This window comes from Rousettus aegyptiacus, unplaced genomic scaffold (assembly GCF_014176215.1).
Source record: "Rousettus aegyptiacus isolate mRouAeg1 unplaced genomic scaffold, mRouAeg1.p scaffold_m13_p_7, whole genome shotgun sequence".
Lineage (NCBI taxonomy): Eukaryota > Metazoa > Chordata > Mammalia > Chiroptera > Pteropodidae > Rousettus > Rousettus aegyptiacus.
The window spans coordinates 25571468-25598963 of record NW_023416310.1 but is presented as its reverse complement, the minus strand read 5'-3'; the positions used below and the strand labels follow the sequence as shown (position 1 = coordinate 25598963).

Sequence of the window (27496 nt, the reverse complement as noted above, 5' to 3'; positions counted from 1 at the left end):
ACTCCAGCACAGGGCTGTGGTTTTCCTATGGAAAACCGGGATTCCTGCTCCCTCCCAAGCAGCCTTGATGCTGCTGCTTCCCTGGGGAATTCCCTCCCCCACCCATGCTAAGTTCCCTCCCTGGCTTGGACTCTGGGTGTTGGGGGGCCAGGCCAGAGAAGGGCAGGCCTCCTGGTTCTGCCCTCTCCAGGGCCTAGTAGAACTGAACACCGAGGTGGGGATGGGGGTGAGAATAGGGGGTAGTTGAATATAGCGTTTATGTATGTGCGCATGTATGCATTCATTTACAGAGCGAACATTTCCCGAGCACCAGCTAGTTGCTGGGCTCTGTTACAGGCATCGAAGGAAGAGCAAACGGAGGACAAGCAGGGGTGCTGCCCTCAGGAAACTGGTGTCGCTAGAGGCGGGAGCCCCAGGAGCTGCTGCGTGTGTGTCAGTGAGTGCGGGGCGAGTGTGAGTGTGGTGAGAGAGTGTGTGCGGATCAGGGGCCCAGACCAGAGTCAGGCCTAAGCAGCAACGTGTGCATCCTTGAGTGTGTGTCTTTGAGGGTGTCTGTGGAGCCCCTGGGGTCTATGCTGGGCAGTTGGGATGTGTCCATGCAGGCCCAGAACTGGCATGCTCACGCCTATCAGCCAGTTTGAGAGGCTGTGTGGTGGCCACACCTGGCTGACTTCTCGGCTGTGGGGCTCTATTTTTAAAAGTGACAGCCCGTAGATCCCTCAACACACCTGCTCAGGTGTGCAGTTACTGACGAGGGCCCAGATGGCCTGCTGGAGCAGTGACACTGTCTCAGCCAGGTCCACCCGCTCTCTGCTACACAGGCCGGCACTTCGGTCAGAGAAACCTCTGGACTCTAGTTAAGCAGGGTGGGCTGTTCCTGAGGCCCCCATGATGAATTGATGGGAAATCCCAGCTCCCATGCCCCGCACCTGCAGTCATACCTCCTCTCCCCCTGGAATGCCCCGCCCTACCCTCCTTTGCAGGAGTCCATCTCTGGAATGGTCCAAGATACTGCTGGCCCACTAGGCCCAGCCCCATCACCCTGAGAGGTGGCCCAGGTTGGGCTGGAGATGGGAGGAGAGGCGGGAAGTCAGTCAGAGATGACCTCTCTTACCAAATGGCTGGGCCCCTCCACCAGCTCCTCCTTCCAGGGCTTCTTTCTTGGCTGCAGACGGACTGGGGCAGAAGCTGTCTCAGAGAGGCAGAAGCTGGGCTGCCTAGATGTTGCCCTCCTCTGCCTTTGGTCCCTCCTCCTCTCTCCCCTTTGTGTCCTATCAGTCTCCTCCTTTCTCTCCCTTCAACATCTTTCTAAAAGGTAATGATAATGTGCACTAGGCCGCAACTAAGCTGCAGGCACAGTGCTAAGTGTTTTACATATATCGGCTCCTTTAACCCTCACACGACCCTGTGAGGTCACTGCTGTCATCCCACTTTACAGAAAGAAAGCTGCAGTTCAGAGGGATCCAAATCACCCAGTGGGGAGGGTGCAAAGTAGGGGTTCAAGCCCAGGCTCAGGCAAGCCCTTGGTTATGCTTTATCCTTGGCTCACTCTCCGCTGTTCTCTTCCTAGACATGGTCTTGGTGGGAGCTGAACTGTAGCCCAGGAGCTCCTGCCTGAGCTGCGGAAGGGGTATGCAGAAGGAGGAGTGAATGACAGACACTTTCAGGATCCAGAGAGTGGCCGTGGAAGAGGTGCAGGGGGATCCCAGACACCTCCCATGCTCTGGCCTCTGCCCCGCTATAGAACCTTCAATGGATGGCTCCCTGCTGGCATTTACCAGGGCAAGCTCGAAGTCCTCTCCAGCTGGCCTGCAGCATTAACTGCACTACCACGGTCTCCTCCTCCCCGACAACTCCTTCTCAACCAGGCAAACACTTGCTCCTGCTCTGCCGTGGGCCTCTGCACATGCTGCTCTCCTTCCAGTGACCAGTGCCGCTAAAGGGTGAGAATGAAAAAGGCGATACTTGGAGCTAAGCAGCTACCGGCTTCATTTCATTTAATCTGCATAATGTCCCTACAAGCTAGGTTCTCTTGTGCAATTTGTACAAATGAAGAAACTGCTCAGAGGAAGGCAGCAACTCGCCCATGCGGCTAGAAAGCGCACAAGTGAGATTCAACACGACTTGTTTGAAATTCACTGTGCCATTCGATTTCATTGTCTTAAGTGTGACAGTGCCAAATCCCATACCAGTGATTGAGCATAGAGACAGTATTAGGGGAGAGGGCTTACACACACACACACACACACACACACACACACACACACACACACCCTTGCCTGCATGCATGCACACATGTGCACACACACATGCCCAAACACCCACTCAGGGTCCTAGTACCACTTTCTGTAGATCCCCTCCGCCTTTTCCCCTCTCAGTTTCAGATGGGGAGGGAAGGCAGACAGGGAGGAGGAGGAGGTGCTGAATTACTCACCTCTCAGTCTTAAAACCTTCACGGTTGTGACTTAGACCCCCAGATGGTCCCTTTCAAGGAACGAGCTCTATTTCCCTTTAAAAGAGGGCGAGAGTAGGAAAGAGAAAAAACACATTTTGTTCTGCTGTCTCACGATGTCATTTGGGGACAATTTGTCCCTTTTCCTCTCCATCTCTGCCCCCCCCCCAACTCCCACCCCCATCCCAGGCTGCTCCTGAGACCACAGACAGCATCACCTCCTCCCTATCATTCCCTGTATGGGCCCATCACCCCACTTGCTTTCCAAACCCCCGATGTCGAGAGCTGAGCCACTAGGATGCCGCTGGAGGTGACACAGAGAGAGTTTCTTCTAAAAGACAGTCAAGGGGTTCGAAGAGAAGCCAGAGGTCCTTGCTTAGGCCAAGATTCAGATCTGATCTTTTTCATGGCCTCCAGCTTTTGCTGAGGTCAGCTTTTTCTTGGACCAGAAGCTCCATGAGGCCAGAGAACTTGTCTGTCTGGTTCAGAGGTTTAGAGGCTTTTAAAATAAAATCCACCATTGGCTTTTGACACGCTTACTTTGGAGGCTCCACTCAAATCTCGTGAAACATATTAAAACATACTGTGGTTCCACATGAATGTCATTTTATAGTAAATTTTTAAAAAGGGTTTTCAAATTTTTATGATTATGAAATTATCCAATATGAGTAATGCATTTAACTATAATTTTTTACTCTAATTTTTTGAAAAGCATCACATATATTGGGAAATTCTTTGAAATGAGACCATCTAAACCAACAAACTGCTTTCAAACGTAATAAAATGTTCATGAGTTCCAAGTTTTCTAGTTAATGAATTTGCCATAAGATTATGTTTGGTTGACGTTAAATTACATTTAGTTTCAATTCTTTTCTAGTCTTTTAAAAATATTTTGAAGCCAACACATTTTCCACCCCAGGTCTCAAATGTTTCTGCAGGAACTTGAAAATTTCATAGGTCCCAGATGCTTTGCCTCTGTGACTGAAAGAATAAAGAACTGGGAGCATCGTGGCTCCTAAACACTTGTTAAAGAGAGGTAAGAGAAAGAGAAATACAATGGGTGGGTTGGAAACATGGGGAAAAAAAAAAAAGCTAACAGCACTTCATAATAAAAACTGCAAATTAAAATGAGATAACGGTTTTCATCTTTCAGACGGGCAAAGACCAAAAAATGGTTTTGGTACAATTTGGTGCAACTCTTTTGGAGCACTATTGATATCCATCAGACTGCAAAGTGCACATACCCTTTGCCCCAGCAATTACACCGAAATACAAAAAGCCCAACAGTCTATTCGACTGCGGGAAGAGGGGAGGGGTGGAATCTGGAGGCTTCCTCCAGGAGAGCCTGAAGGATGGAGAAGGGTGGAAAGAGGGGAAGGAGAGGCCAGGGACGTTTGTGGTTTTTGTTCTGGGAGGGCTGCCTCTCCTGCCACTACTCCAGCCCTTCCCTAGGGGGTAGGACTATTTCAAGCCTGGAAAGTCCCTATCCAAAAATGATGCCTCGTACATAATATGTGGCGATAAATTATGGTTGACTGAACAGATGGAATCAGTCAGAAAGTCAAGCCAGGCCACAGTGTTAGTCATTCCTGTCCCTTCCCTGAACACCTCCCCGCCACATGACAACAAATGACTTTCTCAGGGCTGCCCTATACAGCTGCACAGCCTGTCCACTGCAAAACCCCATGCGATCCTAGACTGCACGTGAGTGATGTCTCCTGAAGTGGTAGAATACGGTGCACCTGCAATACACTGTCTCTTCCTTCAGGCTCAGGACCTCTGAAGCCATGTGAGAGTGAGAAGGGTAAGAGAAGGGCGATCTTCCAATCCAGACATTGCAAGCTTCCCCTCTCTTGCTCTCCAATTCCTAAGGCCACTCCCTTCCTTTGTTCCTCTCTAACTGGGCTTTAAGGTGACTTGGCCAAATATGGCCTGGAACTTGTAGTATGTTCTCAGTGAGACCTAGAACCTTTCTGGGTCTCAGTTTTTCCACCTAAGAAATAAATAGATGGATAGGGAGTAATTCTTGATGATTCTTCTTGGCTGAAAGAGACTTTATGGTGACAAAATTTGAAGAAATGAATCCTGATCAGATGTGGCATTCTCAGAGGGGACAATCCCACTCAGTTCTGCTCGGCCCTCCGTGCCCTCAGACCCCAACTCAGTTTGGGGAGCAGCATCCTTGAATGCAAGGAACCTATGCAGGGAGCAGGAGCCCTTCTCAAGTCCTGGCTCTGATGATACCCACTATGCGTGACTGAGCAAGCCACGGTGCCCGCCTGGGTCTCGGTTCTCTCCTCTGCAAAATGGGCACTTAGTCCAGACCGGTGAGTGTCATATGCTAGACTGAGTCCATGATGATCTTTCTTTTTCTCTTTAATATCTACAATTTTTGTTTTATTATTTCCGATTACAAACATCACATATGTTCATAAAAATTCAAGCAGTACCAAAATAGGTAATGTACTAAGTGAAATCCAATTCTTCTTGAGAATCACTGCTAACTCACTGCTAATTATTTTTATAACTTTAAATTCTGATATAAGTTCAAATTTACAAAAAAAGTTGCAAGAATAGTACCAAGACTCTGGTATACTTTATGCTCAGATTTATCACCTGTTTACATTTTCCCTTTTGCTTTATTTCTCTTTCTGTGTATACGTGTGTATGTGTGTGTGTATGTGTGTATATAATTTCTTCCTAAACTAGTTGAGAGTAAGTTGCAGACATAGATCCTGTTTACCTCTAAATGCTTCAGGGTGAATTTCCTAAGAACAAGGACATTCTCTTACAATGTAAGACTTACATAACCCCTGCAGTTAACAAAATCAGGAAACCTGGCATTGATATAATACTATCATCTAGTCCACAGTCCATGTTCAAAGTGAGTTGTGTCATGACCTTTTCATAGATTTCCAGCAAAAGTAGAAAAATCCAAACAACAGTTTTTCTTAAAACCAACATGTATGTAGCTTTAAGAATTGTGCTGAATTCTAAATCATGCTCTCCCCCTGTCCTTTTATTTTAATTGGTATTTAAGATGTCCCCTTTTTAATGAAATGATGATGATGGTAGAAAGTGGTTTATTTGTCATTTGCTTTGGATATTTTCTTACTTGGCAAAACAAAAAAGTGAGTGGTCCTTTGTTAGTCCTTGAACTTCTTTGGCAAAGATCCCAAGGTGAAGTCACCCCAGTGCCAATGTTCTCCTATTCCAGCCGAGTCAGATCACCAAAGACTCTCCCTCTCTCCTCTCCTCTCCTCTCCCCTTCCCTCCCTTCCCCTCCCTCTCTCTTCTCTCTCTCCTTTCTTTTCTTTTTTCTTTTATTTCTCTCTCTCTCTCTGTCTCTCTCTGTCTCTCTCTCTCTCTCTCTGTCTCTCTCTCTGTCTCTCTCTCTCTCTCTGTCTCTCTCTCTCTGCTCTCTCTCTCTCTTTTTTATCAAAGACTTTTCTGAAACCTTTTTGAGACCACAACTGTTCCTGATGCTAGGACTAGGGGATGGGAAGGTCTGGCCCTCAGGCGCAAATGGTCTCACCCCCAGCAGAGTGCATCTTTATCTTTTCAACAGCTCTCCAGCATCTATATGGAGCATCCCCTACTTTGTGAGTCTTAGGAGGAGGAAGGGCCCTCCTCTCACCCTAGAAGCCAGACTTAATTTTCCCAGGTTCTTTTGCAGCTGCAGTGCAGGCATGTGACCTGGCTTAGCCAATCAGACACTCACTCCGGAACTCTGACTCTTAAACAGGTGATACAGAGAAGCAGCGGTGAAGTGTATCTGACAGAATTAACTTCAGGAGAAGTAGGAGGAAAAGTTTCCAGGGGGCAGTGGCACCTCGGCCAGTTGTACTATTGTTCTCCCTGGTCTGACCCTGAGGTGTGATTTAGGGTTGGGGTTCTGGCTGCAGTCCATTCCTCCCAGGTTCTTGAACTTGGCTCTCCAGCTAGCTCGAAGAGTCTGTAAGCTTTCTGTTGCTTGCAACCAAGAACCTGAGCAATAAATACAGACAAGCCAGTATCATGGAAATGGAGAAGAGCTGGGGCCTGGCGTGTGGACACATTGGGATTTGGTGGACAATGATTCTGTGGGGTGGGCAGCCACAGAAAAGTCTAGTTTTCTTATCTGGATAGGACAATCGGTCTAGATGTTAGATAGGGTAGCCTAGACAGGAAGTACTGTGCGTGAGGAGCGGGAGGGATATGAGAGTAGAGAGTCTGGAGCCTGAGGACGGGGCTGAGAAGAGGGAGATGAGCTCAAGAAAGGTATGTATGTGTGTATCTGTGTAGGGGTGGGGTGGCTTTGTAGGGAGAGACAGCCAAGCTGGGTCACACGGTTCCATATGCCAAATATATTTTTTGACCCCTTTCTATCTGCCAGTGTATTAGTTAAAACAATCTGGGGGTGTTATCCTCGTTTTACACGTAAAGAAAGGGTGATACGGAGAGAGAAAATAACATGAACGAGATCAGAAAAGCAGAAAGGGACAGGGCCAGAGTTTAGACCTAGGTCTAACTCCAACACTGATGCTCTTAAAAACCAAAACGGATGCTCAGATGAGGGATCGATGTCTCTGCCTCAATCCCTGAGTTTTTATATACTTCCCATGAGCCCTTTAATCAAAATACACCACCCCCACCCCCTGCCCTCCGTAAGTACCTTTTGAGGCAATTTAGTTGAGTAATAGAATCTGGGGCTTGGCTCACTTCGGAAATACCAATCCTTCCCTCCTCTTTCCCAACCTGCAAAAAAGCCAGGTCCAAACAAATGAGCTGTAGCACACACAGTTGGTTGCCTACTCAATGGCCTTTCTCCCTCACACTACCCTCCCCTCAGCATCCACTGAGCCTGGGTTTGTTCCAGGTGTTTGTTCTCCTTCTGGGCTCAGGGTTTGTCCTGTGGCGGCAATCGTGGCAGTATTGCCCTTGCTTGGGAAAGAGTGTATGGGATGTGGCTCAATTCTGGCCAATGGGCAATGAGGGACAGTCTGTCCTGGGGACTTGTGGGAAAATTTTTGCTTGACCTTAAAATGAGACACAAGCATGAGATGTTTCCCATTTGTTGTTGTCGTTGTTTGGTTTAATTTCTTATTTTGCAGCTATGGACATTGTTGTGTGACAATGTGACATCTGGGGTGGTGGCAGCCATCTTGTGACCATGAAGCAAGTTAGCCAAGGACAAGGCAACATGCTGAGAATGGCAGAAGGGAAGGAAAAGAGGAAATAACCTGGGTCCTTGATGATGACATCGAGCTGCAGGATTAAGCTTTGCTGAAGCTACCCTTTCCCTGGACTTCTAATTCCGTGAGATAACACGTTTTCCTTTTTGTCTAAGCCAATTCAGTAGAAGTTCTCTCTTTCTGGCCACTGGGAACATTTTTCACTAATACATGAGCCATGGGATCAAAAGAATAAACACCTAATGTGCTAGTTTGATATGTTAATAGCTGACAGCAGGAACAACAGCTGTTGGTTAAATGAGGGAAATCTAATTCCTTGACCAAGGGAGGCCCTAAAATTCCTTTCTCTGCTGATTCAGAGGGGAAAATGCCCAACAGCCTGAGGCCCTGTGCTCTGCATCTCGTCTGGACATGTGCGAGGGCTCCTATCGGGAGAGAGGTCCACTCCTGGTCAGCTGAACTTCTGACTCCCATTTCCTGTAGGATTGGCGGAGGAAAGTGGCTTTATTTACTGAATCGAGATGGAAAACAGATGTCCAAGCACCCCGCTGGGCCTAGACTCACCCTGGACAGAGGCTGGGCCTGTTCTCAGCCCTAACCCACCCACCAACCTCTCTCCCACCCCCCGCCATTCCCCACATCGAATCCAGATGTGGCTCCTTCCAAGCTCTCATAATAATTTTGATTTGTTGTAAGCTTTGCCCCCCAGCTCAACCCTAAACTCACCAACTCTCCAAAGAGAAGAGCAGGAGTTACGCTACAAAATATTCGTCAGGAAGCCCAGGTAGGGTAGAGAGGAATGTGGACTTGAGAAGCAGGCCAATGTGGGTTCAACCATAGCCTGGCCTCATGCTAGCCTTGTGATCTCAACCATTTTATCAGTCAGCAACTGCTGTGTAACAAGCTACCACAAAACTCAGTAGCTCCAAGTAGCAACTATTTATTTGCTCCTGGTTCTAAAAGTTGAGCAGGGTTTTGGGGACAGCTCATTCAGTCTCTGCACGGTGCTGTATGTCGTAGGGTCCATGGGATAATGGGGCCTGAGTAGGAGCAGAGAAGATGTGTGTGTGCCCACTCTGTGCTTTGCCTCCCTAGCCCTATATAGATCCTTTTTCTTTCAGTCCTTCCTTACTCATCAGCAAGCCAAAGGTAGTGTTGGTAGAAGGTGCGTGTATCAAGAAGAAAAACTCTTCCTCTAAGTGGCCTGAGGTGATTCTTAAAAATGGTGTGCTATTCACTTGACCCATAAAATCCTGAGAAATCATTGCAAATGAAGAGGTTCAAATCTTCCCATTCACTTTAAGAACAACCATGAAACTGCTCAGGCCGTCAAGGATATGAGTATCTGAAAAGCCACCAAGTATCTGAAGGGTGTCACTTTATGGAAGTAATGGGTGACGGTTTGTCATTGCAAGGGTGGGATTGGTAGGTATGCCCCAGACAAGCAGTGGGGCTGGCCACAGGTTTGGTGACCCAAAAACAATGTTGAATTTTCCCTGTACAGGCTTAAATGTGAAGAGAGTAATGCTGATCTGAAGGGTTTAGATGGAGATTCTCTGGTCACTGAGCACATCCAGGTGAATAAGGTCCCCAAGATACGGTGCAGAACTTGTAGAGCGCCTAGTTGGGAGAACCCATGCATGAACATGCCTGCCACATTGAGGTGACCCTTAAGGAAGCAGAACAGATTGTTCCTAAAATCAGAAGAGGGGGTTGCACAGAAGAAAAAGATATCCTAGAAGAAAGAAAAACTATGGCCTGAAATAAATTCAGTATAAAATAAATGCAAATAAAAGTACAAGCAGAAAAAAACCCAGAGGAGAAATAAAAAGCTAAGCTGGTTTTGTGCAGTATTTTGTGCAGTGTTTCTACTCTTCTAATAAGAATGAAATACATATGTCTATATGAGCCAGGCAATATGAATTGCATGATTTTGGTGAGTCAACATATGAGTTAAGTGCTCTTATATTTGCATTTAAAACTGGCATTGCATAATATAAAGTCATGCAGTAAAATTTATGCTATTTAAAAATTAAATTTTTTTCTTTACTCTGAACATTAAGTAGCAAATAAAAAACATCACGACTACTCAAAAGAGACTAATGGAAAAAAGGAGAGCTTTATATTTTAGTACCTCTAACAACGTTTTTTTCTTGCTTTTTGAACAAGGGACCTCCCATTTTCATTTCGTTGAACCCTGCAGATTATGTAGCTGGCCTAAGGGCCAGGTCTCTCAAGGCCTAGGCCAAAATTGACATAGCATCACTTTTTCCATATTTTACTGGTCAAAACAAGTCACGAGACCAGCCTAGAGTCAAAGGGGTAGGAGGAGGAAAAGAGACTCCAAGTCTTGAATGGGGAGCAGCCTTCCATACAGAGATGGGAGGAATTGTTGGTGGCTGTCTTTGAGGATAATATACAGCAACCATTGGTCATGACTTGTCTGATCCTCAGGCTTCTCATCTGAAAAAGTAGAACTAATTCTACTTACCTACCATGGTTGTTTGAGAATGAAGGAATATTATAGTTGCAATTCCTGGAGCATGGCGATGGCTCACTCAGAGTTGGTCCCTTCCCTTCTTTAGTCTTGCTCTATAAATGCTTACCTAGTTGCTATTTCATTTCATTCATTTTTAATTCATTCAACATTTGTTGAGTCCTATGACCCAGGTACCACTCTAGGAGCTGGGAATCATAGTAGAGAATAAAATAGACAAATGTCCCTTATTTGCATGGAGTTTACATTTTCATAAAAGAGGCAGACAAAAAGATGAGGTAAATAAAGATGCAGTATGTTTGTGATGACATGAAAAGAAGGGGAAAGCGGGGGAGGGGGAATAGAGAGTGCCCAGGCGGGGCTGCAGAGTTACCAGTGTGGCCAGGAAGACTTCACCGCGGATGTACTTTGAGTAGATCCTGAAGGCAAAGCCATGAGGATATGCCAGGCAGAGGAAAAGGCCGGCACTCTGAGAAGGGTTGTCTGGGGTGTTTACAGATGGTGAGAAGCCCAGATGGCTGGAGTTGAGATGGAGAAGGGAGAGAAGGAAGCTGGCGAGGGCAAAGCCCCATGGGCCGTGGTCAGGACTTTGCCTTTTACTGTGGATAAGATGAACACATACTGCAGGTTTGGAGGAGGGGGCAGTGGCTTCAGGGTGGGCCATGGACTGGAGCAGGGAGCAGGAGATGGGGCAAGGATGCCAGCGGAATGGTGGCCTGGCCAGAGTGTTTGTTCATGGTGCAGGTGGAGGAAGTGGCTGGATTCTGAACAGCTTTTTGGAGGTAGAGCAGGATTTACCTGTCACCTCACAGTAAATCAAGTTGGCAGGAAATTCTCCTTTATAGAGAGAAAATGCAACCTTACAAAGGCTGAGTGATGTGCACAATGCAATGCGATTGCTAAGTAGTGTCCCTCAGTAGGCAGGAGGGCAACGGGGTCTGGCTGAGGCTGACTAGTAACAGGCGTGTGTGGTCTGCATGTGGGTGTGTCTATGACGGGTCTTTCTCAGGGTCTCCTTATTTGTCACCCCATCTTCATCTGTCCCTACTACCACCTCCCATCCTCTTTATGTTTTGCAGACACATTTCCATTTTCTCCTGGGACCATTTCCAAGGCGTCTATGTCTATCTGGTGCCCAGGAGAAACAAGCCATGTCTATGAGGATGTATGTGATGCGTGTGCATCGTGCACAAATGTGAGTGCACAAAGTTGTCCTCTTTTCTTCCTACCCATTCAGATTTGCTCTCACCCTAAAAGGCACCGGTCAAGCCCCCCTCCTCCCTTTTCTAGTTCCTGACCTCCCACTGTGGGTCTGTCAGAAACACACTGGGCTAGCCCCCATCCTTTGATGGTGGCCTGGTTGGTTTAGAGGGGATCTATGTCCTAGAACGCTAGCTCCCTGCAGGCACACCCCTGCCCTCTAGTCAACCATCAGCTAAATCTCCTGAAGTCAACTGGCTCCTCCTTCCTCCTGCCCATGAGTAGCTTTAATAGGGGGAGGGACATAGACCTCAGAAGAGTCTGGTGGCCTCTAGCAGGCAGAGGCAGGTGGGGCAGAGTTGGTGGCACCTCCAAACTCCCTTCCAACCTGTGGGTGGCCGCGCTGACCCGCCAGGCAGCAAGATGGGCTTCCACACTACACTCTCTCAGTGAGCTCCTGGGAGCCAGCTTGTTGGGGTCCTGGGACCCCAGAGACTTGCCTTGACTTAGAGAGGCCTGTGGGCCTTAGGGCAGCCTGCCTCCAAACTTTGCTTCTTCCCCTCCCTGCCCCCTAAGGGTCCCCAGGCTTAGGACCTCCTCCCTGAGCTCAGGCCCCAGACTAGTCGTAGGCTCCCTCAGCTCTAAGCTCTTTTTCACTCTCTGTCCCCTTCTTAACATGACATTGGTTCCTCTGAGAGTCCTTTGGCCTCTCCTATGGGTACTGGCGAGTCCTTTTTCTTAATTTGTCGGAAATCAGGCACTTGCTTTTAGCAAGGTGAGCAGATGTCAGGCGGTGTGGAGCCACTTCAGTCCATCCCTCAGGCAAGCCTGCCTTTCCCTCAGTCCTGGCCAGGCATGCCCCTGCCTCGGGGCCTTTGTTCTAGCTGTTTCCTGTCTGGAATGTTCTCCTTCAGACCCTGCTTGTCTCCTCTCTCTCCAAACATTTATTGAATGTCACCTCAATGGGGCCTACCAGGGTCACCAAATTCAATACATAGCGTGACTCGTACACACACACACACACACACACACACACACACACACACACACACCCCTAACACCTTTCACCGCCCAGCCCTCCTCTGTTGGCTGTTTTCCCATAGTACCCATCACCTTCTTACACACTACGGGCTGACTTTACTTATTCCGTCTGTGCGTCTCCCCAGTAAGAATGCTGGCCCTGGGAGGGCAGGGCTCTTTGTTTTGTTCACTGCTATTTCCCTAGTGCCTGGAACTGTGTGGAGCCATTTAGATGCTGTGCAGGCATTTGTTTTGGTTGTCGATTGGGACTGTTGCAGAGAGAAGAGAGACTCCGTGGGAGGAATGGCTGATTCCCTGGTCAGAGGGTCCGGACTCTGCACCCTGCTGCCCTGGGGGAGGTCTGGCTCCCTTCATCCCACTTGCCCTCTTCCCTGGCATGGTGTCAGTGGTGGTGGTGGGGGGGAAGGAAACTGCACCCCCACGCGGGCCCTGGTATGCGTGCTGGCGCACACCTGCACACCCTGCCTCCGCGGCCCCACCTCCCAGGCCCTGAGCACATGCCGCTGACGTGGCTGTGGTTTCCAGGCCCCAAAGGTGCAGATTAGTGTCAGGGCATCCTGTTCTCTGCGGCTACAGAAACAAGGGGAGTGGGTGGGGGACAGTCTCCTGTGCAAACAAGCACACACAGAGGCCCCTTCGCTCCTTCCACATGTGCGCACACATATGTGCACACAGATGAGTGGACACCGGGCTGGCTACTTTTAGGCCACAGGCACGGGAGCTTGCACCCGTCTGCACCAGGCCCCGCTGTGGGCAGAGCGAGAAGGGAAAGGAAGTGGCTGTGGGCTTTCTTCTCCACACCTGAGCTTCCACCTTTCGTGCTTCACCCCTGGTGCGTGGCCACCCAGCCTCATTTCGTGTTGCCACCTCGATTTCTCAAAACCATGTCCCTATGGGAGGGGTCTGGCATTCAGCCCTAGGTAGGGTGGTGCTCCTCTGCCCCTGCTAGGTCTGCACAAACCCCAGGCCAGCACCTTCCCTGTTCCAGGAATACCCACTTTGCAGAGTGGCAAGTGTGGCCTCCGAAACCAGGCATCCTGGGTCGAATGTCTGTTCTGCATGACCTTAGGTAAGTCACCTAACTCTCTGTGCCCCAGTGGTCTGGGAATTAAGTAGGTTCATATATGCAAAGTGCTTAGCGCCGCACCTGCTATACGGGAAAATTGTCAATAGATGTTAGCTGTACTCAATAATAAAAACTAGTCAGTAAATGTCACTATTATTGTTTTCTGCCTCGGAGCCAGGGGAGGACTGAGAAATGGCCTTGATCAGGGCTTGCAGCCCAGCTCTGACCTCCCAGACTGAGCCGGCTGCTTCCAGGCCACCTGGGAGCTTGCTGGAGACTCAGAATGCCAGGCCTCCTGGCGGACTCTGAGGCGGCAGGTGGTGGCAGGACAGGGGAATCACACCTTGGCCTATAGGCATCTGCGACTAAGTCCCCGCTCCCAGCCTCGGCCACCTACACCCTCCCTCTTCTCCCTGCCTCTCCAAGTCTCCTCTGTCTTGCAAGGCTCCTTTCAGGCCATCTCCTATAGGAAGAATGCCTGCCAACGCTGCTGCCTGAGCTCCCACAGCTCCTACTTCCTGGAGCCTCAGTTTCCTCAGGAATGAAAGATGATCAAAACTCTCACATCATGGGATTCACACCACGTGAGGTCATGCATCCATGAATGCATGGCCATAGCAGCCAATCAGAGCTAACTATTGCTATTGTCTGCACCCCCAGCTCGTGGGTCCCATTTGCTGTTCTGGGGCTCCCAGCAGGACTTAGGAGCCCAGACTCACAGCAGACCACAGGAAAGACTTGCTAACCAGGGTGGGCAGGAGTGAACTTTACACCCCACTCAGCTGGGCTCTGAGTTGAGAATGAATGAGCACAGTGACTGAAACTTGAGAGTGGATGGTGCTTTACCAAAAACAGCCTGAGCGAAGGAGGAAGGAAGAGAGGACACACTGAGCACACCCTGGGCCCCAGAGGAAGTTGAAAGCTGGGCCGTGGTGTGACAGTTCAAGGACCCACAGGGCAGGCCCTACCCCACCCTCACCTGCTTACGTCAGTGGAGAGCGCCTGACCTTTGTACAGCCAACCCTTCTCTCGGGCCCTGGAACTGTAGAGGTCCTAGCCTGGGGTCTTTCCTGTCTATTCACCCCAGGTCTGGGCAGCTAGCAGAGCTTTGTGTCTTCAGGTCAGCATTGCCCTCTCCAGGCGCTTTTTATGAAAGGCAACTAGTTAATAGCACCTCTTTACTGTACCCCCATCTCCTTACCTCTCCCAGGTGTGGCCCTTGATGATATCTATTAAGCACCTCCTATCTACCTGGTGGTTTCATAGCCACAAGCTCATTTAATCCTTCACAATACCCTGAGGAGTAGGCATTTTACAGATAAGGAAACCAGCTCAGAGAGGCTAAGTAACCTGCCTGAGGTCACACAGCTTATAGGAGGCTGGCCTTCCAACCCAGGCTTCTGTTAAGAAGTTCCTCATGCCTAAGTGAGTGGGTTCTTGCTGGAAGAGCTTTCAGGGAGCCAGTGTGACTAGGCCTCTTGTTTGTCGAGAAGGAAATGAATTGGATGCCCAGCGCTGGGAAGGGAGTGCCTCAGGCCATGTCACAGGCTCCTGGCAGAACCAGGCAGGTGTAGAGAACTTTCTTTTGGCATTGAAACCCTGGTAGGGGGGGCTCTGCCCTGAAGGAACTTTCTTTGCTGCCTCCAGGTCTGCAATCAGGCCACTTCCTCAGAGAGAAGACTTTCTGGACAGTCCTAGCTGAATAGGGCCCTGTTACCCTCCACCTTCCTGGCTTGGCTTTATTTTTCTTCATGGCACTTAATGTCACTTGCAATTTTACGAATCAAATTATTTATTTATTGTCCCCTCCCCAACTAGAATGTGAGCTCCATGAACTCAGCGGAGGGTCTACCTTGGTCCCTTGCCTAGAATAGTACCTACCATAAATGCAACAATTTTTTTGTGTGGAATGAATGAATAAATGAAGGAAGGAAGGAAGGAAAGGAGTCAGGTAGTAAAAGAAGAAACTTATGCTCATGGGAGAACGTTTGGTGTAAAGACAAACTTATTAAGGGCAAGCTTAACAGATGCTTCTGGGTGGAGGAGGGGAAGAGAAGTAATTTAGACTAGGAAGCGGCAGGGCCACCATGCACACAGCCACGCAGTCTGACACGGGCTGTAAAATGTGGCGCCCCCTCCAGCTGTACAGTTATCAACTTGAGCAACAGCACATGGAGCCCCCGGGGATGCGGAAGAACACGGCAGTCCTGGCCTCCTCAGCAGGGCCTGCCCGAGGGAGTGAGGGCGCGATGAGTGAATGCGGCTCTGCAGATGCCTGCAGCAGGAGGAACACACTGTACCCTCCGCGAGGACACCGCATGGTCACGGTTAGCAGTTTGCCATCTGGTGGCTTGTCTCCACAGACAGTTGTCTGATCGGGGGGCAACAACTCTTCTGCTGTTAGCGATCTCCAGTACCTGGAGCAGCCAGTGGGACGCGGATGGGGAAATCACCCCGACATACCCCACAGACACACACCGAATGCTGTGGACAAAGATAATCACAGCAGTGGGAGGGAGGGCTGTTTCCTGAGCCGCAGCGAGCTCCGAAGGCGGAGGACACTGTGTTCTGAGACCTCTCTACCGAGCAGACGACTCGTGAGGAACCTGGCCCGGCCCCCTCCTCCTCCTCCTCAGCCCCACAGGCTGGGCAGAACAACCACCACCCTGCGATCGTGGGGTTCGTCTTCGATGAGTCACCTTGCCCACAGTGAGCCTTGCCGGGCGATGTTATCAGTGTCCCTGCTCACTTGATTCCTTGGTTGACATCACCACCGCCTCCGGTTCTCGGCACTGCTGCCTGCAGCCTGGCATATCCTGGAAAAGAGGCGGTGGAGATCTCTTGCCAGAAGCTACCGGGGCAGGTAAACTGGGACCCTCAGTAATTTGGCTTTTAGCCTCAAGGCTCTTGGCCAAGTGTTTTGCTTTGCTGCTCGGAGGCCTCAGTTTACCTCCTAGGACATGCTGTCTGGAGTCAGTTTCTGAGAGACTTTTCCACCCTGGTCCATACTTACTCCCCTAACTCTTTCTTCGGATGTGGGTCAAGCTGCTCGTCCTTTAGTGTGTCCAGCTGTATCCTTGGGGTGCAGTCCCTAATTCCAGCCATCTGTTGGCTGTGTCCAGCTGTATCCTTGGGGTGCAGTCCCTAGGTCCAGCCGTCTGTTGGCTCAGGCTCTCGCTCCTAAGTTCTGTCTCATGCAGGCCTAGCTGCCTCTGAGCCTCTGTGATGGGCTCAGACTATGTTGCCCTGTTGGCCTTCCGCCTGTCTCTCTATCCAGCCACTCAGACCCAAGTCCCAGCTCCCTCAAAGGTCCCCCCACTCCTTCTTTTGCCCCCGTTTCCTTGGGCAGCCTCCTGTGAGCCTAAGGCAGTCAGTCCTTCTCCTTTATAACCCAGCATTCCCTCTCTCCTCCCTTCGCCTTGTCACCCCTCTCAATGCTGACTTGTGGCCAGTGGCACATGGAAGATGCCACGGGGTCAGCAGAGCAGTGACAGTGGTGATTAGAGACACGGATGAGAAGGGAGGCGTTCAGGTCCTCCCCCCACAATCTCCTACTCTGCCCCCTTCCCACCATTTTCGGTGGACGGCAAAGCGGATGAGATTGAGAGGCTGCGGGAAGAGGCTCAGCTCAGGCCTGGGGGCTGGACCTCGGTCTGAGATGGGACACTGCCCAAGCTTGGAGGTAGTGAGGGGAAGTGGGTGGGGCTGGGCAGAGAGAAGAGCCAGTCCTCTGAACTGCCCAAACGGCATCCTCTGTGGCCCCAGGAGACAGCTCTCAAAGGTTACTGCCCAGGGCCAGGACGGGGCAGGGCGGGGGCAGAGAGGGGAGAGGGGAGGGATTTCTCAATACCGAGTCACTTTTACTCTAGTCATTTGACCAAAATGAATTGTTCTTAGAAGGAAAAAGAAAAAAAACAAAACAAAACAAAAAACAAAACCCACCACTGAGGTCACTCCTGTTTCCCCAGCAGCTGACGCGCAGATCCTGAGAGCAGATAGCACACCTGGGTCGGGGCTAGTTTTTATTCACCATTCTCCCCACAAGAAAGCCAGCAGGGCTCTGCTCGCCGCTCTGCACCCAAACACCGCTGCCACCTCGGCATCCTGGAACACCGTAGAGTGCTGTAGCAAGTAAGGGTGGGGGCGCCCGCAGAGAGGCCTAGGGGAGCGAGCCTGGGTTTAGCCCCACACACCGCGGTCTCACCGGGTCACGTAGCAGATGAGGGAAACCATTGAGGAGCCAACGAGATAAAAATATGAAAGTGCTTTGCAGTGTTCGTTGGCCAGCCAGGGGCTGGGGTCCGGCTGGGGAGGGAAAGGCGAGTTAGGGAGGGTTTCAGAGAAGAGGCTGCAGCTCAGTGTTTTGAGCAATTTATATTAGTTGACTACATCTGCTCTTGTATCTTTTAACTTCTCTTTAAGCCCTATTGAGCTCTTATTAATGCGCCCAGGGAGATGCACAGGTGCACACCTTGAGAATGATGGGCATCATTGCTGAGCTCAGCTCGTGGTCTCTTTAGACCTCTGGATCCTTTTTCAAGTTTGAGAACATGGGACCCTTAGTTTAATCTAGTGCGTATTCTGCTGTAGTACTTTCCTCCTTGGCTGCAGACTAAGCTCAAATGCAAGTCAACCTTGACTGCTTTCTTCAGTGTGGAGAGTGTAACCTGACTCTGGTTATAGTGTGAGCCCTTACGTCCCTTTAACCCTGAGCCCAAAGCTCACCTCCACTTACATAGCTCACACACACCACAAACTCATTTATCCCAGCCTGAACTTGTTATCTTTCTCTCACTAGCCTCTTCCTCCACTTGGGTGCTAGATCCTAGCTCATGGTAACACTCCCTATCACCCAAGCCAGAGGCTGAGTCACTCTTGACCACTGCCTTCTGTCCACCACATCTGATTAGGTTTCTCGTCTAGTGGATTCTAACACTTCGGTATTTTGAGGCTTCATCTCTTCTTCCCCCTTCCCTCCATCCCTATCCCCTAGTTTTTGTAATAGTTTAGATCCCCATCTCTTCCCTTAAGAATGACCAGTGGAACCGGTCAGACCTCCACACGGCTGCCAGTGGGCTCTCTGCTGATGCGGTGGCACCCTTCCCTTCTAGTGGCTCCTGCCTGCTTCTCTGGCCTCGTGTCCAGCACCGAAGGACACAGACACACCATGTGCATGCTGGAAATGCCTGGCCTGGAACTGTCTTGCTCAGACTGTTGGGAGAGCCCTTCTCCTCCTCGTCGACCTAGAGAGCATCTTGCTCCTCTTCCAGGAGACCCCCCAGACTGAATATACACGGGGGTCGCTCCTTCCTGCGTGCCTCGCTCTGCTCTGCCCAGCCCATGCTTGGGGCGCCTCTCCAGCTATAGACTCAGTACCGACCTCTGCCACAGACGGGACCTTCGTCCTTTCTCCACCTGGACCCTGAGCCTTCCAGGAGCGTGGTGGGTGAGCACCAGGCAGACCTGGGTGGCATCCAGTTTTGACCCTTTCCCTCTGATGAACTCAGACAAGTTACTTTATCTCTCTGAGCTTTCCTTTCCTCATCTACCAAATGGGTTTGCTGCTTCCCAGGATGGATGATTGAGCAAATCAAGTGCTTGACACAAAGCCTGGCTCACCATGAGAGTGCAGCGAATGGCACCCAGTTTTTACTGCTGCTAGTAATAACTAGGACCTGGGAGAAAGTGTAGATAACTCAGGGTGCTGGCACTTTGGCCCTCTCCTCCACTCTCCGATGTTCTTCAGCAGAGGCCCTTTGTCCCCTCTACCCTTGCTCAGACCCCTTATTGGTCCCCTTTCTGGCTTCACGCTCTCTCCACCTAGAAGAAGCCTTGGGCTGCCTCCTCCCTTTCTTCCAGGACCCAGTGATGACCACACGGAGTTGCAGTGATGCCCAGTGTCAGAACCGTTCTCAGCCTGGGCTGCCACACTCCCCTCTCTCCTCCTGCAAAGCAGCGGCTTGCTCAACAAGGCTTCAGAGTTTGCCCCCGACCACAAGGGAGTGAGATGATGAAATGGCAGGCCGGTAAACCCGGGTCTTCTGGTTTCGCAGCCAAATCTCTCTTCATTCTGCCCTGCTGCTGTCCCTTGTTGCATCTGTAGGACTTAGTCTCTCATCTGCAAAATGGGCATGATTCCTTCTCTTCCTTCCTCACCCAGAGGGCTTAGGCAGGGAAGTAATGAGGAGGGGGAGACCCTGCTGTGTATAAGGCAGGTAAGCCTGGCTGGGTTGGGGACACAACAGGAGGCCAGGCAGGCCTCATAGTCAGTTTCGTCTCCTCCCTTCCAACTGCCTGTGCCTGAGTCCACAGCGCACCCTGCTGGCGAGTTAGCCTAGAAGCTCCCTGTGGGCAGCTCCAGCCCCACGCTTTGCATTTCCTTAGGATGACCACTGGGAAGGTGTTCCCCCAACTTCAGGGAGCCCAGTCTGAGGGTTAGCATGCGCTCATGGCTCAGGAATCTCAGATTGGGTGTGGGGAGCCAGTGCTGTCTGAGAGGGAAGCTTTGGAGGCCAAAGAGTTCACCATGCTCTTTCAATGAACTCGCTGAAATTTTTTCAGAGAGCAAGGTCTGCAGCTAGACAGGAAACTGGGTGGTCTTTTCCAAGCCCAGACGCTACCACTCAGTTAGGCTCCCTTCCACCCCACACCTCCACCCTACAAGGACTGTGTGGTAAGACATTAAGTGAGGCCAGACCCTGAGAAATTAGGGCGAGGGGCGAGAGGGTCCCTCTCTGCCTAGGCTGGGCTCCCTCACCAGCACCCTCACCGGTGACCGCCCTCCAGCACACGGGCCTGCCTTCCTGCTCATCAGAACTTTTCTCCACATCACCAGCAGCTTCATCATGGCAGCATTTCCTTCATTCTCTGTTGGGTGCTGAGGATTCAAGGAGAAGCCAGCCCCTAACCGGCCCCCCAGGGGCTCCCACAAGACACTGTCCTCCCCACCCTCCTCCTCCCCATTCATCCCCAACATCTTCCCCACTCTGGGCTCCAGGACCCTCTTTGGAAGAAGGCAGCCATAATATCCCTGAGACTAAAATCCAAGCCTCTGTGGCCACCCTCCTGCCCCTTCCCTGGAAAGTCTCCACTCATCCCCCACCTTGGGCTTTGCTCACTGTGTTTGAGACTTTTTCCTCAAACTGCATTCTTCTCAGACTGCCTACATGAGGCCCAGAGCACATTCCTCTTCCTCCGGGAAGCCTTCCTGGATGGATCCTAGCCGCGATGATTTATTCAATCTTTGGCTGGATCTTCTGAAACACACTGCTTTGTTCTGGGTTCATTTATTATCCTATCTGCCCCATAGAAGCTCCACATATCAGGAGGGAATATCTATGTCACCTCCTTCTGTGCATCCCTGGTAAGACATGGAACAGTCCACACATGCTCCTTTAAGCCCATTTATACCAGTGGTTCTCAACGGGGCACAGTTTTGCCCCCAGGGGACATTTGGTAATATCTGGAGATAATCCTGGTTGTCACACTAGAAGATGGTGCTCCTGGCATCTAGTGGGTAGACTCCAGGGATGCTGCGACCCATCCTAAAATGTACGGAACAGCTCCCACAACAAAGAAATATCCAGTCCCAAATGTCACTAGTGTTCAGAAACCCTGATTTAAATAATTCCACAAACTGGGTATTAACATAGAGGCCAAGAAGGAGGCTGTGACTCATGCAGGAGAAGGGGATGGATCAGGCATCTTAAAGCAGACACCAGCTTCCCCTCCACGTGGCCTTCACACTCCCACGTGCCTCCACCCTCTTTTCTTGGGCTGGTCATATCTCGTGTAAGTGGAGGCTGACAGGAGCCAGTGACTATGTGGAGAGTCCTTGGTGAAGTGGCTCTGCATGAGGAACTCTTTGCGAGCAGGGAGTATCTTGGCCTCAGTTTAGTCATCTGTAAAATGGGGGTGAGTGGCCTCTTCCAGTCCTAACGGTCAAAGGTTTTAAACTGTGCCTCCCGGATATGCACAGTCATTTTTCCCCCTGCCGAGGGCCAGGAGCCCTCCTGTAGGGCTGAGGGTGGAGTACCAACCTCCGGGCCCTTCAACAGATGTGAGGGACAACTGTGGCTCCAACTGCCCTCCCAGGAAACAACTGTAGGTACAAGAATGCTTTGAGAGGCTTCATCAAAGCTGCCTCCACGTCCCCTGGGGACTGCCTGGGGGAGCAGCGGAAAGAGCCTCAAGCTGGGGACAGCTGTTAGCCAGGCCCCAATGATGAGGTGGAGGCTGCGAAGGGTGTCCCCACTTTGGTTGGCGTTAAGAATGTCCCAGAAGCTGTGTCACCCTGACACAGACCTCTCTAGGGACAATTCGGGGTCCTTTCCCGAACCCTCCTTGCATGGGCTTAGGTGACCAGAGCTCTTGGCAGTGGAGCGGGGGCTACTCTCTCTCTTATGAAGGGCTCTTTCATTGTGATAGGCCTGGCTCCCATCCTCTGGGTTAGGGGTCCACAAGGAGGGTAGGGAGGCGCCAATCCTCCCAGCCCCCTTAACCTGGTGGGTCCCCGGGCCTCTGGTTAGCAAGGCAACCCTGAGTAAGCCTCTCCCCAAAGGTCACGGACCTGTCTCACCCAGGGCCCAGACCTGTTCGGGAATAGGGTTGGTCTCTGAGGAGGAATCGTGGGAGGCAGAACTAGCTTGAAATCTCTCTGCTGGTCAGCGCCCCTTCAGCGCTATCCACAGTGGAAATGTTGCCCAAAAGGTCCTCCTGCAGGGTGGGGCGTGTGCATGCGTGTGTGTGTGTGTGCGTGTGTGTGTGTGTGTGTGTTCACAGTGCGTGGAAACTGAGCTGGGACATCTGAGGGTCTTCCATTGTGGCCTTGAGGGTAAGGGTGTGTTTTAGAGTTAGATAGCCTTGGAGCCAGGTGCTGGAATATCTACCAAGACATTCATTTAACTCCTCTGAGCCTCGGTTTCCTCATCTATTATGGTAATCGTTCCTCCCTTACAGGTTGTCATGAGAGTTGAAGGAGGTAATGCATGTAAAGCACTACATAGTCCCCGGAGTGCAGCAGGCGCTCAGCAAATGCTGGCAATTGGGGTCGTCATTGTTCTTATCATCATCATAGCCATTTGGGGTAATGTCTTTGGAGAACCCAGGTTTTAGCCCATTGATTGCTGCAGCCTGCTGTGAAAAACAGAGGTCTTTGGGAGGTCTCCAGGTGGTTTTTTGTTTTTCGGTTGTTGTTGTTGTTGTTTTGTTTTGTTTTGTTTTGTTTTGTTTTGTTTTAGCAGCTTGAGGAGGCATAGTTGGGAGAAATTTTAGCCCCTGAACTGCCTTGGATATGTGGGATTCAGGATGACAACCCAGGTATGTGATGGCCGAGTATGTGTCTCCACCGTCTTCAGCAAATGTGCATGATTTGTGCTCGTTTTGGGTGTGAGTATGACATAGAGTGTGTACTCTGGGTGAGGGTGGGGGTGCTGGGTGTGTGCGAAGTGGAACTTTGCCCCGTCCTGAGCATGTAAGGTTTTCTCTGCATCAGGGCGTAGGCGGTCCATGCTTGCCCACAGACCCCTGGGAAGAGCCCAAGTATGCTCCCACCCACACTGCCTAAGCCGCCACCATAGCCCTCGGGTTAATCTTGCCCTCTGATGTCCTTCTCCACAGGTGTGGAATGTGTGGCCAGACACTGGCAGCAGAGCCTGGGATGTTTTGGAGAGAAATCCCTCAGGAGAGAGCCTCTGGCAGAGCCGAAAACCCGGTGGGATGGAGCGCTGGTTCTTTTTTTTTTTTTTCCTTCTTTTTCTTTAAAGAAGGGGATGAACTCAACACAGATGCAAATGTGAAAGTACATAAGCATAGCAACTTGGTAAGAATAGTGTCACAGGAATTAGGACATTATAATGAGAACCTTTTGCACTTCATAAATAATAATGCCCTCTTATAGGACATCAACTCTAGGTTGAGCTAATCCTGGATATCTGCATTCCAAATAGTTGACACTGGAATTAATCTGGAGTTTGCTGTGGATCGATGCCTCTTATTTTTAAAATTTTCTCCGGGTTTATTAGGATATAATTGACATATGTTTTCTCCAGGTTTATTAGGATATAATAACACTGTGTAAAGTATAACATTTAATGTATAAAGAATGCTGTGATATATGTATATATTGTGAAATGATCCCACAATAAGTTTAGTTAACATTCATCGCCTCACATATTTACAATTTTTTATCTTGGGATGAGAACTTTTGAGATCTACTCTCTTAACAACTTTCAAATATACGGTACGGTGTTGTTAACTATAGTCACTATTGCTGTGCATTACATCCCTAGAATTTTTAATCTTATAACTGGAAGTTTGTACTTTTGACCAACTACACTCATTTTTCTCACCTCCACCCCGCACCTTTGGTAATCACCAATCTGCTCTCTGTTTCTAGGCGTTCTATTTTTTTTTTTTTAAGATTCTACATATGAGTGAAATCAGACAGTATTTGTCTTTCTCTAGCTGACTTATTTCACTGGCCCCTGGTTCTGAGAGGAGTGGTGGGCAGCTTCGGAGTGAGGGGCAGGGTGGCAGGGAAGGAGGGAGGGCGTCCAAGCGAGAGCTGGGTTTTGTCTTAGTGAGATGGTCATGCTCAGGACAAAATTCAGGGGAGAAGAAAGTATGAGGAAGTTTCTACAAAGCTGTGCTTTTTGCCTCCTTTCTGAACTTTCTTTCCCCTCCCCTTACCCCTCCTCCCACCCAGAACGAGGATCTAATTTCCTCTTTTTTTCAAAATATAACTCAAAACAGATTTAGTCCCTGGGGATTGTTCTGTGAAGGAAACCTGTAGAGACAAGTTATCTCAGAAGTTGTAAGAGAATTTTGTATAATAAAAAGTCCATTTGGGATGTGATGCAACTTGAATCTCCGGCTGCTAGCCACCTGTGTCCTGCCTGCAGTAGACATCAGCTAGGGCCACATTTCAAGGTTGGTGTTCCTCCCCTGCCCCCACCCCATGGAAGTTTTTCAGCAACAACCACATGGAAACCCTAAATCTGAGGAGGGACTAGCACCCGTGACCCATGGCAGAGGCTGAGAATGCAGATTCCTTGGCCTCCTTCCAAACTAATGTATTGGACTCTTCTAGTGGCCTCTGGGGATACTGGGCTTTGAGATGGAACTTCGAGCTCTGAAGAGCTGCCACCCGATGTTTCAGTCATTATGAAGTGGGGTGGAACGGGTGTTGTTTACTGTGCGTAACACGTGACACCCTCTAGGTGCACAGAGGGTGCAGGGTGACACAATATGATATGTTGGGTGACTGAACACGTGTTGTCCTAGCCCCTACTTGAGTGGTATAGGAATGATGCTTTCTGACCTCCCATCGCTCCTGGCCATGGAGACAAAACAGTCCCACAGAAAACCCAGCCGTCTAGCACCCTCGAACAAGCGTCTCCAATCTAGAGGGGGCTACCCACGTCTCATAGTTCTAGAAGCCAAAGGTCTTTTCCATCAAGCTTTAAATTTCTATTCTGAGTCATCAGGCCAGCATTTCCAAAATTGTCTTCTGAGTAACATTAGCATGCCATGAAATGTAATGAAGATTTTTCTCCCAAATATCCAAAATTGGCAATATTTTTCCTTTAAATTTTATTTTGAAAAATATGTGTATAAAAATTGATAAACATGTGAATACATCTATTAGATGATAATCCATCTTTACAAAATGAATGCTATATCTGAAGAGTTAGGAACTTACATTGGGACTTGCTCATCACAGGAATGATGTTGAAAGGCTGTGACCCATAGTATATTTGGAAATACTATGCTGGACTATAGTATATTTGGAAATACTATGCTGTGAGATCCTTGAAGGCAAGAGTCAGGACTGGCATCCTCTCATTTGTTGGTGGACTATTACACTGGGGGCTCCCAAGGAACTACACATTCTAATGTTCATGCCCTTGGAGGGTCTTTCCTCTACATGTGGGCTTGGACATGTGACTTGCTTTGGACAATGTGCCATTAGGAGCATGAAGAAAGCGTAGATCTGACAAGCACTTGATTCTCCTTTTGGGGTTTGTCCTCTTGGAACATTCCTGGCGAAGCCAAGCCACCAAGCTGTGAAGAAGCATGGATACACTCGTGAACGATAAGACAGCACCTGGAGAGAGAGAGGCCACATGGAAAAGCTGAGGCACCAGATATTTTAGGCCTCCTTGGATTCCGGCCTAGCCCAGGTGAATGAATGACAAGTGCTGATGCCACCTGGAGCAGAACTACCACCTAGCTGAGCCTTGTCCGAATTCCCTACCCACAAAATCATAAGAAAGAATAAATTATTGCTATTTTAAGTTACTCAGTTTTGGGGTTGTTACAGAGCAATGGACAACTGAGACACTCGTAGCAGGTGTGTAATAAATGTATACGGAACAATCCAGCTCTGATGTTAATTCCTTATGCCGCCCCTACATACTCATTAAAGCTTGATCACCTCTATTTTCCAATATGATTCCTGTGATGGTTAATTTTATGTGTCAACTTGACCAGGCCACATGGAGTGCCCAGATAGTTGCTCAACCATTAGTCTGGTGTCTCTGTGAAGGTGTACTTAAATAAAATTAACATTAAAATTGGTAGACCAAGTAGATTGCCTTCCATAATGTAGGTAGGCCTCATCCGAACAGCTGAAGGCCTGAATGGAAAAAAGGCTGACTCTCCCCTGAGTAAGAGAGAATTCTCCTGCCTGATGGCTTTCAAACGGGACCTCAGCTTTTCCTGCTTTTACAGCAGCCGCCCAGCCTTCAGACTCTAACTGGGACATGGGCTCTGCAGGTTTTGAATTTTCCAGCCTCCATAATTGCATAAGCCAATTCCTTATATTAATTTTTTTTCTATAGACAGAGATATATAGATATAGCCTGTTAGTTATGTTTCTTTGGAGAACCCTGAATAATACATATTTAGTACGAGATTGAGGTGCTAAACTGTGGAAGTAGTGCTGGAAGTGGGAAATGGGGAGAGGCTAGAAGAGTTTTTAGGTTCATGCTAGGAAAATTCTACATTGCTTTGGAGAGATTATTGGTAGAGTATGAGTCTGGAAGACGATTCTAGTAAAGACTTAGAAAAAAAGAGGAGAGCTATAGAGAACACGTTTGTCGTCATGATAGGATATCAGTAGAAGATAAATAGTGGAGGTGCTTCTGGTGAGCACTCAGACAGAAAGGAGGAACATGTTATTGGAAGCTGGAGGAAGGGAAATTCTTGTCATAAAGCAGGACAGAATTCGATTCAATTGGGTTCTAGTGTTTTGTGGAAGGTAGAACTTCTATGTGACAACTTTGGATATTCGGCAGGGGAGCTTTCTAAACAAAGTGTTGGAGTGTGGCCTGGCCTCTCATCGCTTACAGTAAAATGTGAGAAAGAAAAGATCAATTGAAGGAATTATTAAGTAAAAATGAACCAGAACTTGAAGATGTGGAAAATTCTCAGCCTATCCACATTGCAAAAAATGAGAAAGCATGTTCTGGATAAAACAGCAAGGGTGTGGCAGGACGATCATTCCATAAAGAGATTACCTACAAATTTAATCAGCCTTCTCTGCTGAAGCCAGGCATAGAGACAGGATTACTGCCAGCTGGGATGAAAGGGGGCAGAGAAAACGGAACAAAGGCAGGCTGTCGGATTTCTGGGATCTACAGGATAGGACAATAGAGCTATCTAGCTTCAAACATGGTTATCCTTCAAGAAAAGGCAAAAAAATGACCCTGAAGTGAAAAAAAAAATAACCCTCAAGGTGATTCAGAGATCCCCATGGGCCATCTGTGTGCCACTCCCACTGTAGGCCCAGGGGACACAGCCGTTTCCTCCTGGTTTCAGAGGGCCAGGATGCCACCACCTGGAGCCTCAGGTGCAAGGTCGCCCAGCAGAGCTGAGAGGGCAGGGCCACTGCCTAGGGCTGGTGTTGCTGCTGCCCCAGTGGGCAGGACAGTGAGCTAAAGAAGATTAATCTGGAGCTCTAAGATCAAAAAGAATTTGCCTTGCTAATTTTGGACTGGCTTGGGACCTGTTTCCCTTTTCTTCTTTCCAGTTTCTCTCTTTCATGAGATGTCTATCCTATGCCT

General features: G+C 49.4%; 2 long non-coding RNA genes across 8 annotated transcripts; both read left to right on the top strand.

Moving 5' to 3' along the window:
• Positions 1–4133: 4133 nt before the first annotated feature.
• LOC118605544 lies at positions 4134–7876 on the top strand. Of its 2 annotated transcripts, none has more exons than XR_004952196.1 (2): positions 4134–4256; positions 7546–7876. It is a non-coding gene; the product is annotated as an uncharacterized LOC118605544 (long non-coding RNA). The 2 variants fall into 2 exon arrangements; XR_004952197.1 differs by lacking the exon at positions 4134–4256 and adding an exon at positions 4264–4779.
• Positions 7877–10514: 2638 nt separating this feature from the next.
• On the top strand, positions 10515–26595 carry LOC107509586. 6 transcript variants are annotated; one of them, XR_001596569.2, is made up of 5 exons: positions 10515–10750; positions 13353–13433; positions 18542–22748; positions 23049–23250; positions 24183–26595. It is a non-coding gene; the product is annotated as an uncharacterized LOC107509586 (long non-coding RNA). The 6 variants fall into 6 exon arrangements; XR_004952117.1 differs by having other exon boundaries at positions 13353–16293; XR_001596567.2 differs by lacking the exon at positions 10515–10750 and having other exon boundaries at positions 12774–13433.
• Positions 26596–27496: the final 901 nt, after the last annotated feature.